Source organism: Mus caroli, chromosome 12 (assembly GCF_900094665.2).
Source record: "Mus caroli chromosome 12, CAROLI_EIJ_v1.1, whole genome shotgun sequence".
NCBI classification, from domain to species: Eukaryota; Metazoa; Chordata; class Mammalia; order Rodentia; family Muridae; genus Mus; species Mus caroli.
Window position 1 is genome coordinate 104747114 of NC_034581.1, and position 15204 is coordinate 104762317.

Genomic DNA, 15204 nt, shown 5'->3' on the forward strand with positions numbered 1-15204 from the left:
AATGGGTGGGTAGGGAAGTGGGGGGGCGCTATGGGGGACTTTTGGGATAGCATTGGAAATGTAATTGAGGAAAATATGTAATAAAAATATTAAAAATTTTTAAAAAATGCAAAAAAAAAGAAAATATCCAAAAAGGAAGGAATTTTTTTTAAATGAGGTGCAGAACTTAACAAAATTCTCATCAGAAGAATCTCAAATGGCTGAGAAGAACATTAAAAAAATATTCAAAGACCTCAGTCATCAGGGAAATACGAATCAAAATGACCCTGAGAATCCTTCTTGTACCCACCAGAATGGCTGAGATCAAAACTCAAGTGATAGCACATGCTGGCAAGGATGTGGAGCAAGGGGCGCACTCCTCCTCTGCTGGGGAGAGTGCAAACTTGTACAACCACTTCGAAAATCAATTTGACAGTTTCTCAGAAAACTGGGAGTAGTACTACCTCAAAACCCAGATATACACTCCTGGGCATATACTCAAAAGATGCCCCACCATACTACAGAGACACTTGCTCTACTCTCTTCACAGCAGCTTTATTTATAATAACCAACAACTGGAAACAACCTAGATGTCCCTCAACTGAAGAATGGATAAGGAAAACATAGTACATCTACACAATGGAATACTACTCAGCTATTAAAAACCAAGACATAATGAATTTTTCAGGTAAAATGGTATAGCTTGAAAATATCACCCACAGGGAGGTAACCCAGACCCAAAAAGACACACATGTCATGTACCCACTTATAAGTGGATTTTAGCCGTAAAATACAGGATACCCACACTCTACTCCACAGACCCAAAGAAACTACACAAAAAGGAAGGCCCAAGTGAGGAAGCTTGAATCTCATTTAGAAGAGGGAATAAAATAGTCATAGGAGACAGATGGAGGGAGGGAACTGAATGGGAGGGGAATGGGGGTGCTTTTGGGGATCGTGTGTGGGGAGAGACTGGAGAGATGGACAGATGGTCGTGAGAATGAATGGAAGTCTGCGGCTAGTGGTGAAGTGGAAATGTCTGGTTTCTTTGGAAACTCAGCTGTGTCACATGATGTTTTTTCTGGACGCTGTCTGGTGAGATGTTTTTGCTGAAACGGAAACATGAGAGGGCACGTGATGCTTTGCTGGAATGGACGCTTGCGAGAGCGCATTGTGTTTGGAAAGAGTGTAAACGGAACCCCATAAACAGTGAAAGGTTGTATTGTGATGCTGTGCAAAGCTTTGCTGGTCTTCGCTGGCTATGAAACGGCCCGCTGACCTCGCTTCCTCCCTGGTCTTTGCTGGTCTTCGCTTCATAGAGAGAAGTGTGCCCTGAGCACTTCTCGTGGTATTCCAGCTAATTCTTGATGCTTCCACTAACTGGTATCAGCAGAGCCTTGAGGTTTCTGCTGGATCGATCTGCTGCTACTGATTTATATTTGGTGTTTGCTATTGGACTGGACTGCTGGTATCCTGACAATGAAGAGTGGGACCACTCTAAAGAACTACTTCTTTGGGGGGCAGGGCTCCAATACTTTATTTATAAAAGCAGGAAACATTTGGCTCACACGACTCCAAGAGACTTACAAGACAAGCTTGGCTTCTAGAGGGGACACAGTCCAGTCCGATCCTCTGTGCGATAGGAACTCCCCAGAGTTTGTCTGTGGTGCAGAACAGGGATGTCTGGAGTTCCCAGTCAGGTGGTGAGTGCCGAGCCTGGAGTGACTGAGGTTGCTCTGGAAACGGCTGAGCCATCCTCTTGGGATGTACCAATTCCTATCCCAGTACACAGACCCTAGGCAAGCACTGTGCTTATTTGGGCCCCCAGAAGCCTCTGTGCTCAGTTCCTGACCTTTGGTGACGGCCCAATTGTAACTCTTCGGAGAGTCCAACGCTTCTTCTATCCGTGCCTCCAGGTTCTCCCGAGTGATGAAGTTTTTTGCCTCCTCCTGCAGCTTGAGCACTTCTTGCTCTTTCAGTTGCACCCAAACCTGCTCCTCCTGGGCCCTCTGGGCCTGAGCCTCAGCCTTCTGCATCTCCTGGGCCTGTGCTTCCAGCTGCAACCTCGCTATCCGTAGCTCCTGCATTCGCCGGTTCCAGGTCGTCCCAGTTCCAGGTCATCAGCTCCCCGTGCTCTGTGATGGCCTGCTGCGCCTAGCGCTTGGCCAGAACCCCAGCTTGGGCCTCGTGCAATTTCCTTCACACCTCCAACTTGAACTCTAGCCTGAGAGCGCGCACGGTCTCCTGGTACTGTCGGTAGCGCTCGGTCAACACGAAGAATTCTGAATTCTTCTAGGGTCCACAGCGGCGACCGACCTTGGACTTAGCAGGCGGGTCATGGCGGTCTTGCGGCCGCGCATGGGCAGGAGCAGCCGGGTCAGGGACCGGGCCCCAGCCGCACCGCCAGGCGGTTCAGAGCGCGCAACATCTAAAGAACTACTTCTAAACAGATCCACAAACCCCTTTTCCTCCCAGCCTCTAGAAGAGGTTGAAGCATTCAAGAACCCTAAATAAAGGTGGTTTAAAGAAAAATCTAAGCCTACAGTGGGACATCTTGAGGATATGCCAGAGACCTGGGATAGGGTCCCAAGAGTCAATGGGGGTGATCTTAGCTAAGACCCATAGCAGTGGAGATATGGAACATGAAGAGGCCACCTCCTGTAGACAGTCAGGAACCCCAGTGGAGCAATAGGGACACCAACCCATGCACAAAACTTTTCCACCTAAAATGTATCCTGTGTACAAGAAATGCAGGGACAGGGGATGGAACAGGGACAAAGGGAATGACCAAGCAATAACCAAACCAACTTGACCATCCCATGGGCAAGCACTAATCCCTGACACTATTAATGATGCTCTGTTATGCTTGTAGACAGGAGCCTAGCATGGCTGTCCTCTGAGAGACTGCATTCAGCAGCTGACTCAGATGGATGCAGAGTTCAACAGCCAAACAGTAGATGGAGCTTAGAGACTCTTGTAGAAGAGTTGTTGGGAGATGGAGGATTGAGGGCCCCGAATGGGATAGGAAGCCCACAGGATGACCAACAGAGTCAATTAACCTGGACCCTTGGGGGCTCTCAGAGACTGAACACCAAACCAAAGAGTATACACGGTGTCTTCGTTTGGGTTATACTGCTCTGAAGAGACACAAAGACCAAGGCAAATCTTATAAAGGACAACATTTAATTGGGGCTGGCTTACAGGTTCAGAGGTTCAGTCCATTATCATCAAGGTGGGAGCATGGCAGCATCCAGGCAGGCATGGTGCAGGAGGAGCTGAGAGTTCTACACCTTCATCTGAAAGCTGCTAGCAGAATACTGGCTTCCAGGCAGCTAGGGTGAGGGTGCTATAGCCCATAGCCACAGTGACACACCTACTCCAACAGGCCCACACCTTCTAATAGTGACACCTCGCTGGGCTGAGCATATAAAAACCATCACATTACACTCCTTGGACCCCATAGGCTTGTTCAAACATATGAGTCTATGAGGAGCATTCATAAATATAGCATAATGCAAAATACATTTAGTCCAACTTCCAAAGTCCCCATTGTCTATAACTGCCTCAACAAAGTTAAAAGTCTGATGTTCAAAGTCTCTTCTGAGATTCATCCAATCACTGTAATTCCAAAGGGAGAAGAAACCAGCTGGGCAAACTCCAAACTCTGCATCTCCATGGCTGAGCTGATGTCAAAGCGGTCTTCAGATCTCCAACTCCTTTTTCAGCTTTGTTGATGCAACAAACTGCTTTCTCCTGGGCTGGTTCCACTCCCTGTTAGCAGCTTTCCATGGCAGATAACGCATGGCTCTAGCATCTCAAACATCTTGGGGTCTCCAAGGCAATTTCAATGTTACAACTTCTTGTTTCAATACCTGGGATCCACACATGATCTTCTGGGCTCCTCCTAAGGGCTTGGGTCACTTCTCCAGCTCTGCCCTCTGTAGCACTCTAAGCTCAGATTGATATACTCCACTGCTGCTGCTGTTCTTGGTGATCATCCCATGGTACTGGCATCTCCCATACACTGGGGTCTTCTGCTGCAACTAGGTGTCACCAATAGCCTCTCATGGGCTCTTGTCATGGTGCCAAGCCTCAACTACCTTGCATGACCCCTTCAGTCCTGGGCCATCAACTGCAACTGAGGCCTCACCTTCACCATTGGCCTTCCATAGTCTCTCACAGTGCCAAGCCTCAGCTGTTCTTCATGACTCTTACATATTACCAAGTACAGCTGTTGAAGGAGGCTATCTCTAGAATACAGCTTCTCTGTGCTCTCAGAAAACACTTGCCAGATTTCACCTCAGTGATGCTGGTCTCTTCTTAATCACTGCTAATTTCTTAGCTCCAACTAACCAGCATCAATCATCCCAGTAGTCCCTTCTATTCGTCATTCTAAAGCCAGAACCACATGGCCAAAGCTGCCATGTTCTGTTGCTTGCTGGAGCTGGAACATGGCCCCCTTGTTCTATTACATTATCACCAGCTTTCTGTTCTCCAACTCCTTCACTGAGTAAGCTTGGCTGTCCTGGAACTTGCTCTGTAGACTGACTTTGAACTCAGAGATCTGCATGCCTGTCTCCTAAGCACTGGAATTAGAGATGTGGTCCACCAAGCCTGAGTTTAAATTTTTCTTCACTTAGAACATGCTCTAGGCTGGCCTTGAACTAAGAGCTCTTCTTGTCTTTGCCTCCTGGGATTAAAGATGTGTACTGCCAGGCCTGGAACTAAATTTAGCTGGGTAGGATCTTGGCACAAAGTCCCACTCCCTTAATTTGTTATCACCTTGAACACAGGACTCAGCTCTATTTCACTCCCTGGTGCCCCTTTAATACTCAAACCATATATTTTATATTTTCCCTTTCTCGGCCTGCTATGCTTGTTTAAAATGCTCTTCATGAGACTTAACCAAGGAACAAAGTCTATGATGGGTGTTTCTGAGACTTCCTTTGTCAATGCAATTAATCTCTTCACCTCAGGCAGACTCTTCAGACAAGGGCAAAAAGCAGCCACATTCTTCACCAAAATACCACAAAAACAGTCTCTAGGCCACATATTGACATTCTCCACTGAAACCTCTCGGGCCAGGCCTGCACAATTCAAATCACTCTCAGTAACAAAGTCTTCCATATTCCTACTAGGATGGCCCATTAAGCCCCCACTTAAAGCATTCCACTGCTTTCCAAATCCAAAGTCCCAAAATCCACATTTTTCTAAACAAAAGCATGGTCAGGGCTATCACAACAATACCCCAGTCCCTAATACTAACTTTTGTCTTAGTTTAGGTTATATTGCTATGAAGAGACACTAAAACCAAGGCAAGTCTTATAAAGAACATCTAATTGGGACTGGTTTACAGGTTCAGAGGTTCAGTCCATTAAAATAGCAGCATCCAGGCAGGCAAGGTGCAGACAGAGCTGAGAGTTCTACATCTTCATCTGAAGGCTGCTACCAGACTTCCAGGCAGCTAGAACGAGGGTCTGATAGCCCACACACACAGTGACACACCTACTCCAAAAGGACCACAGCTTCCAATAGTGCCACTCCTTGGACCAAGGATATACAAACCATCACACATGGGCTGGACCTAGGCCCCCAAACATATGTGGCAGATATGCAGCTTCGTTCCCATTTACATGGGTCCCAGACAACTGGAACAGAGGCTATTCCTCAATCTGTTGCCTATGTGTGGAATATGTTCCCCTAGCTGGGCTGCCTTGTCTACCCTCAGTGGAAGAGGATGTGCCTAACCCTACAGAGAACTAAGATGCCAGGATCAGGGGATACCCAGAGGGGGCCTCCACCCTCTCAGAGGAGAAGAGGGGAGGGAATATGGGAGGGGGAACTGGGGAGGAGGGCAGAGAATCAAGTATAAAGTGAATAATAAATAAATATAAATAAAATTAAAATAAAATTTTAAAAAACTGAAAACTCATTTGCAAAACTTTTATTTAAAAAGAGGGAGCCTTCTGGAAAGGATCACTGTGGTGGTTTTGACTGTCAGCTTGACACAATGTGGAGTCATCTGGAATGAGTTGCAATCAAGGACTGCCCAGATCGGGTTGGTCTGTGAACACAGCTTGAGGCGATTGTCTTAAGCTGATTGTTATGGAAAGACTCAGTCACCTGTGAGCTTGCCGTTTAGACCACGTAAGAGCAGGGGAAAGGCACCTGGAGAGATGGCTTAGCAAGTAAGAACACATACCATGCTTCCAGAGAACCTAAGTTTTTGGTTCTCAGTACCTACATTGGGTGGCTCACAATCACCTTTAACTCCAGCTCCAGGAGATCTGATACCTTGGTCTGTATTCCACAAGCACCTGCACTCACGCATGCGCATACCCACTGTGGTGGCTTGAATAGGTATGGCCCCCATAGAGCCCTGTGTTTGAATGTTTAGTTATAGGGGATTGTACCACTAGGAATTGTGGCCCTGTTGGAGTCACTGTGGCCTTACTGGAGCAAGGATGTCGCTATGGAGGCACATTTTGAGGTCTCTTATGTTCAAGCTACATCCAATGTGGCATACAGTCTCCTTCTGCTACCTTCAGAATAAAAATGTAAAACTCCTGGTTCCTCCAGCACCATGTCTGCCTGCATCCCGCCATGTTTCCTGCCATGATGATAATGGACTAAACCTGAAAGCCAGCCCCAATTAAATGCTTTCCTTTGTAAGAATTTCCTTTATAAGAGTTGCCTTGGTTATGGAATCTCTTCACAGCAATAAAACCCTAAGACCCTCACACACAAGCACACACACATATCATGATAGTTAGTTTTTGTCAACTTGACACAACTAGAGATATCTGGGTAAAAGGAAACTCCGTTCAGGAATTACGTCTGTCAGATTGTTCTGTGGGCGTGTCTATGAGGCACTGTCATGATTGTTGACTGATGACCGATGCCCAGCCCACCTCTGGATAGGTGGTCCTGGGTCTTATGGGAAACGTAACTGAGTGTGGTGGTTTGAGTAAGAATAGCCTCCATAGGCTTATATGTCTGAATGCTTAGTGACCGGGGAGTGGAACTGTTTGAAATGATTAGAAGGATTAGGAGAATGAGCTCATATGTCTGAATGCTTAGTGACTGGTGAGTGGAACTGTTTGAAATGATTAGAAGGATTAGGAGAATGACCTTGTTGTATGAAAAGTGTCACTGGGGAGTGGGCTTTGAGATTTCAGAAGCTCACACCAGGTCCAGTGTATCTCTCTCCACCTTCAGATCAGGATGTAGATCTCAACTACTTCTCTAGAATCTTCCTGCCTGCCACCATGTTCCCTGCCATGATGATAATGGACTAAACTTCTAGAACTGTAAGCCAGTCCCAACTAAATGCTTTCTCTCATAAGAGTGGCCTTGGTCATGGTGTCTCTTCACAGTGGAACAGTGACTAAGATACTGAGCAGGCCATAAGGAAAATGTTAGCCAATAAGGAATGTTCTTCCATGGCCTCTGCTCCGGTTCCAGCCTCCAGGTTCCCACTTTAGATCCTACCCTGGCTTCCCCTGATGATGGACTGTGACATGGAAATATAAGCTAAATAAACCCTTTCCCTTTGAACTTGCTTTTGTTCATGGTGTTTATCACAGAAACCAAACTCAAACAATATATTCATAATTAAAAATAAAGATAATGTTCTCTAGTCTTCCCTATTCCAGAGACAGCCTTGTCCCTTAGATATGATAGAGAAGGTTGAAATGAACAGATTTGTCTGTATTGGGCCCTGGTTACCAAGGCTGCAGCTCATCTGGCAAAATATAAAATTTTTGCCATCAATGACCCTTTCATTGATGTCAACTGCCTGGTCTACATGGTCCAGTATGATTCTACCCAAGGCGAATCCAACCACACAGTCAAGGCTGAAAATAGGAACCGTGTCATCAATGGGAAGCCCATCACCATCTTCCAGGAGCAATATCCCACTAACATCAAATGGCATGATGCTGGTGATAAGAATACTGTGGAGTCTACTGGCATCTTCATCACCATGGGGAGAGTAGGGCCCACTTGAAGGGTGGAGCCAAAGTTTACTGAACTTTACTACACCCAAAAATAAATAACTAATTTGAAAGAGTAGGGACAGTGAGCTAAGTAGGAGCACGCATGTCTTAATTCATTCTCTGTTCTTGACTGTGGATGTGATGTGACTAGCTATGGCCCTACCTTGACTTTCCAACTGTGTTAGACAGTAACCTAAAATTGTGGGATGAAATAAGCTCTCTCCTGCCCCCCACATTGCTTTCTCTCAGGGTAGTTTATTATACCCACAGCACAGCCACCCTAGGAAATGTTGTGGGTGGTGTGGGAAGCTTAGTCACCTAAGCCCTCACGATGTCACAATCATAGTTTATGGGGATTGCCATGACCCCTGTCTTGTAGAGTTCGTTCCAACCAAATAGGCAGATGAAAGTCCAGCCTCTTCACTAGGACCACAGCCCTCATCCAGAGCAGGTGTGTGGAAGTTATGCGATGTTCTGCCTTGCCCCTGTAGCAAGGCACCTTCTTTCTCTGCCCCGGCCCACTCTCCCCCCTTCTTTCTACAAGGGTGACTCTAATAAATAAATAAATATATATATATGATATTGTATAGTATATAGTATATTGTATATCATACATCATTATACATCATATACTATATATTGTATATTGTATTGTGTATTATATATTAATTCTACATACATATGGAAGGTTCTGATTTATTTATATATATGTATAGGCATATACATCATACACATATGAAACTGAGGGGTGATTCAGCACATATTACTCTTACAGGGATCCATCATTCACTTCGCTACCCTCCCATCAGGCACTTTACAAATCCCCATTGTTCCAGCTCAAAGAGATCTGATGCCCCTTCTGTAGCCACCTGCACTCATACATGTGTACACACACACACAATTTTAAAATAAGTATTTCTAGATAGAGGATTTATTAGCTTGGAATATGTAATGAGGTCTGAGTACTCAACCATCTTCACACCGGAGAGGCAGAGAATGGGTGGGTGCCTCAGCAATGGAATCTAATGCTGGAGGCTTGGAAGACTCTTGGGAGACTCTGGTCTTCAGTCCATCCCAGAAGAAGCAGAATTCTCACAGCAGCAGCAATGAGATGAACTCAGCCCTAGTCTAGTTTCCTACAGAATGCTCTGACAGGAGACGATACAGATGTGAAGGGAGGTCATTTCAGCTTATAGATCCGGATCACAATCCATTACCCTGGGACAGTCAAGGCAGGAACTTTAAACAGCTAATCACACCATGTGCACCGCCAAGAGAGAAATGGATGCATGTGAGTCTGGAGAGATGGCTCGGTGGTGAGTTCAACTCCCAGCATGCATATGGTGTCTCATAACCATCCGTAACTCCAGTTCCAGGGGGATCAGACACCCTCTTCTGACCTCCACAGTCACTGAATGCACAGGGTATACAGACATACAATGCAGGCAAAACATTTATACACATAAAATAAAAATAAAAGTGGCTGGAAAGATGGTTCAACAGTTTAGAGCATTTATTGCTCTTGCAAATGACCAAGGTTCAATTCCTAGCGCCCAGATGATGGTTTGCAACTATCCATCACTGCAGTTTCAGGTTATCTGATGCCCTCTGCTGGCCACTTTGTGCACCAGGCACACACATGGTACATATACACATGTGCAGGCAAAATACTCATATACATCAAATAAATAAATCTTTACAAAAATTAGAAACTTGCATGCCTGTTCTGTTGCTTGCACTCAGCTGTAGCTTTCCACTCCTCAGTAGGTCAAGATCTCTACCTAGAAAACAGCATGGCCCACAATGGACTGGGTCTTCCTGTATCAATTAACTTACTCAAGATAATCTCCCATGGGTCAGTCCAGTGCAGACAACTCCTCATTGAGATTCTCATCCCAGGTGATTTTGAGTTACATCAAGTTGGAAATTAAAGCTGATATTCACAAATACTCACCAGCCAAGTGACAGTACCATGTCCTCTGAGGGAGGGTCAGTCGTCAGCCCACTGGCTAATCCTCCTGGGAAATGGCCTCACAGAGCTCCCGGGGGCATGTCTGTCTGTTAGTTGACTCTAGATTTGATCAAGTTGGCAATAAAGGTGAACAACTGGGGCCAAGAAGGCTGTGGAGGAAGACTGACTCCCATACCTTCTGTGACATGCAGTAGCCAAGGCTAACCCTCACTGTGAAGGGAGCCCAGAAAGTGTGCATTTGCTGTCCCTGAGACTTCCAGGTTCCACTCCTAAACATTGCCAAGGAATTCAATGGAGACTCAGCAGGGAGGTGCAGCCGAATGGCATCTTTGCCACCATCAACACAGCACCCACCCACCAGCCTCTCCTACCCAGGCCTCTCATTTTTTGGATCATCAGGCTTGCCACAGCCACAGTTGACCGGGTGCTTTCTCGGCCTCTGAGTTCTGATGGCAGTGGCGTAAGATACACTGTGATACTGAATTTGGGGATTTTCTTGGGTTAGGGATGTGGGTGTGCTGCTCTCTCTTGATATTGGGGGACAACAACAAACCGCAAGCCCGTCCATCCCAAAGTCCCGTGTGACTAAACCAGGGCACTGGAGGGCCAGGTATCCTAAGCATCTTCCACTTGTGCTATGTTCTGCCTGTGACTTGGTTTAACAGGACGTAAAGCCACCACTAGTCAGGGAGTTTCTGCACTGGGTCATTATCGCAGTGACAGAATGTGGAGAGTGATGCAAACCCCAGCTTCCATTTGGAGACACCAGGCTTCAGATGTGGCTCTCAGGTCACCAGTGTGCAAGAGGCTGTGTGTGGAAGGGTTAGCTAGCCTTGGGAATAAAGTAGCTTCTCCCCAGATGGTTGCTGACCCAAACTGAGCACAACGCTCACTCAGCCCCCATCCCACAGTCGAATCTCTGACCACATCAACCCTCCTGAATAACTTACAAGCATCTCGGGACAGCCCCCGAGGGTCATCCTGACCCAAGTTCACAATAGAAAGGACACTTGAAGAGAGTGTTTTCCAGTGTTGCAGGAGTCCAGAAAGGATTTCCAAGTTCTTAGGTCCCCGAACAAAGATTTAGAGAGAGATGTGTGGGTACTGAGATTAAAGGTGTACACCGCTGAGTCCTAATCACCTGCTAATCTTTTTATTATTATATTTTTTACTTATTCACTTTTCATCCCACTCACAGCCCCCCTCCTGGTCGCCCCTTTCTGCAATCCTTCCACCATCCCCTTCTCCTCTGAGTGCTAATCTTTATGTCTCTCTGCCTTTCTTTCCTTCCACACCAAGGTCACAGTTTCTGACTGCCTGTGACACAATTCAGAGGTCTTGCTCTCCTGCTGACATACCTACAGCTCTCCCAAGGGCACCATGCAGAAACAATGGCTACTATGTCCTTGCCCATCCTGGTCAGGGACTCTCCTTGGTGAAACTCAAGGAGACAAAGGTGAACAAAAGATGCCTGAGAGGCCAAATAGGGGAGGACTCTGAGACCCAGGCTGGCACCAACCCCTGCCCCTGCCTGGGGAGAAGCCTTAGAGGAGGGACCACACCGCTGAGCCTCAGTTCCCCAGCTGTGACATGGGGACACAGTGGGTCCTGCCCTGACTGTCTCTTTCACAACCTGGAGCAAAGCTTCCTGCTGGAAACTGCAGAGGGAGCAACCCTCTTTCCCATGCCTGGAAGAAAAGGATGGGAAGTCATGTAGAAGGTGTGGGCAGTTGTGATGACAGGCTATCTGGGCTGTGAGGATGTGGAGCCCTGGGTCCTAACTTTTATATCCAGATAAAATGAGCCCCTTGCCTCTTTATCTGAGTATATCCTTAGGCTACCAGCCATCGAGCCAAAGACAGTGGCCCTGTCTCTGAGGGCTGAGGGCCAAATCTCGTGATGAAACTGAGTGGAGCTGAGTTGCTCACCCAAGCCCTGTAAAGACCTACTTGGTTTTTTCTCCCCCTCATTTTTGTTAGCTCTTTTAGAAATTTCTACAACATATTATGAACATATTCATTCCTTCCCCCAAAGTCCTCTCAAATTCACCCCCACTTCCACATCCAACCAATTTTGAGTCCTCAGAAGAAGAAGAAGAGGAGGAGGAGGAGGAAGAGGAGGAGGAGGAGGGGGAGGAGGAGGAGGAGGAGGAAAACCATCACATGTAACTTGTGCCACTCATATACTCTTGGATGTGCGGCTTTCCATTGAACACAGCAATCTACCAGGAGCTGCATCCTCGAAGAAAACTGACTCTTCACCTTCCAACATGTATCTGTTGCCAATAAATCCTTGGCCAAGAGTGAGACTTCATACCCACCTACCCACTGCATGCTGGGATTTGGGCTAGCATGAGCTTGCACCAGTCTTGTGTATGCTGTCTATATGTGCCACTTCCTTGCTTTGTCTGAAGGGGGAAAAAAGGGTCCTAGTGTCTCCCTGTAGTCATCCACCACCTCTGACCCTTCCCATCTTTCTCCCCCTCTTCACAAAAATCCCCTCCTGCCCTTCCCCACATTACAGAGAAGGATGTGACATGTCTGTCCCACTTAGGGCTGAACACTCTGCAGTCTCTTATTCTTTGTAACTGACCTATCATGGGTCTCAGTTCAACACCATCATCTGCTAGGATGTGGTATCTTGTTGGGATAGAGTCCCACTCATTATAGGGGAACTCCATTCAAACTCTTTTTCCTTATGTATATATTTTAGGAAACTTTCTGCAGTAGTTGGTAACTGGGAAGCATTAAGAGATATGACCCTGCCTGAGGAGATGTGTCACCTGGGCCGCTCAAGGTTCCAAAAGCCTCCTGCCATTCCCACTGTGTCTCTTGGCCTCCTGCTTGCTCTTTGAGACATGAGCTCTCCGGTATTCCTGACACCATTCCATCATGCCTAAATCATGGACTCTAACCCTCTGGAGCCATGAGCCAAATTAAACGCTCTTTTATAATTTGCCTTGGTTGTGGTGTTGCATCACAGCGATAGAAAAGTAACTAAGACACAGCCATTACCATCATGCTTGCTTGCCCTCCAGAACGTGACAGTAAGACCCTGTTACTGAAGAGATCACTTGACGTTCTCTTCAGGACGCGGAGGAAGCCGGTGGGTACTGGTCTGGAGGCTTCATACCTTCGGGCTAGCTTTCCTGACACTGGAAGGTGTTATTTATGCTACCAGTGGAGAACAGAAGTGAACAATCTTACCCAGTGTGAACCCTGAGCATGACAACAATGACTGGCCTGGCCAAGGGCCCATTGGCACAATAGTGGCACAAGTATTATGGGATTAATCAACCACTTTATGGTTGTATTTAAAGCTTGCTCTACAAGATACAACCCTGAAACATGCCTGGTACTGTTAACTGGCCCAAGGACCCAGTTGGCTAGGTCATAGGCCTAAGGAGAGAACCGCTACCATCATTCTTCCAGGTGGACATAGGACTCAACTGGCCCCTAATATAATTAGTACCAATATATTAATACATTTCTCAACTCTCATCAAATACACTTCTTTTTGCAGTGGACAGAGACTCAGGCAGAAACCCATAACTGGTCCACACAAAAGTAGGAGAATGTGGAATGATGAGTTCTAAGTGGAACATCTACATCACACCCTCTCCCTACTGGGCTTATTATAATATGTTTTATATATGATTAGATTTACTTATTCACATTTGACAGAAGACGCTACACAAAGGACAGAGGCACACAATTTTGCCTTCTTATAATATTTGCATCCGAGCATGAATGGGGTAGGATGGGCATGAAGTCCCACTCCTAGCTGAGTAGCTATTGGCAATTGATGGCTGTTGAAGAAGGAGAGTCAGTTTTCTTCAAAAATGTGGTCCCTGAGTAGATACCATGCTTCAGTAGAGGACTCTACACTGACACACATACAGGTTTGGACTCAGAAGGCTTTATTTAAATTTTAAAAAAAAAGATAACATTAAATTGGGATGGAAAGTGGTGGAAAAGAATTGGAAGTTTAGAAACAAGGAGGGAGTTATATATAAAATTAAATTAAATTAAAACACATGATAAGTACATATGAAATTCTCAAACACACAAATGCAAAACAATAGAGGACCCAGAAGTAAATCTGCTGTTACAACCGACATGACGCTCAACAAACAAATCAAACGGATGTTGAAGAAAAGACAGTTTCTCCTGGGTCTGAGGAAACTGGATACCCACATACAGAAGCGTAAAACCAGGTCCTCATCTCTCACCCAGTATAAAAGTCAATTCAAAATACATCAATGGCTTTAATGTAAGACTTCAAACTTCGGAACTTCAGGAGGAAAAGGCTTTAAGACAAGGGCTCTCTGAAAAGAACCCTGATAGTTCAGGAAATAACAGCAAGAAGTGACAAATAGAATTGAATCAAATTTAAAACACAGGAAGCAATTACCAGCGTGAAGAGGCAGCTTAAGGAGTGGGAGAAAGGCCTTTGCCAGTTATTCATGTGCTAGAGTTAATATCCAGATACTCAGAGAACTAAAACTTACCAAGCCAGAAGAACAAATAATACAATTGGCAAATGGACAAATAAGCACATTTCTCAAGAACCAGTGTCCACAGCCAGGAAATACATGAGGAAAATGTTCAGCAGCCACAGGGCACCACAAACCAACACTGTAGTGGGAGTTCACCTCAACAACACATAAAGTAAAGCTGTGATGTTACCGAGATCAGCCTGGTCCCTGAGCAAGGATGACATGTAAATTCATGGTGCATTTCCTACCTTTACAATTACAGGCATTCTTAGCTGGTCAATGTGCTGAAAATAAGTCCCGAGTGTTCAGCCATGGATGGACATCAGTGTCACACCCTCCATGGCCCAGAGGGTATGGCGGGAGAAGGGGAAGATTGAGTATAAGCACTGGAGGAAGTTGATTTCCAGACCTGGCATGGCCGTCACACCCTTGATGACCTGCCAACATAGCCACTTTGGTTAATGGCAGCGTCTCGTGTTCTTGAAAACTGACAGCAGTAGGTTCTAATTGTTCTCACCACAAACAAATGGCACGTATGTGAGATAAGGCATGCGTGGATCAGCTCTACTTAGCTGTTCCACGGTCTATACATGCTTTCAAACTACATACCGTACATCATAAATGCGATTTTAATAAATCCAAACAAATTAAATTCTCTCGAGTTTAAAAAGAAAAACCTAAAATCTATAATCCAAACATATCTCCCAGGTAAGTCTGAAAATGAAGAGTAACTCAGGTCTGTAATGAGCTCAGAGAAA

At 45.8% G+C, this 15204-nt stretch overlaps 1 pseudogene; it reads right to left on the minus strand.

The window, feature by feature from the left end:
• Positions 1-1044: 1044 nt before the first annotated feature.
• LOC110306596 lies at positions 1045-2407 on the minus strand (annotated as a pseudogene).
• Positions 2408-15204: the final 12797 nt, after the last annotated feature.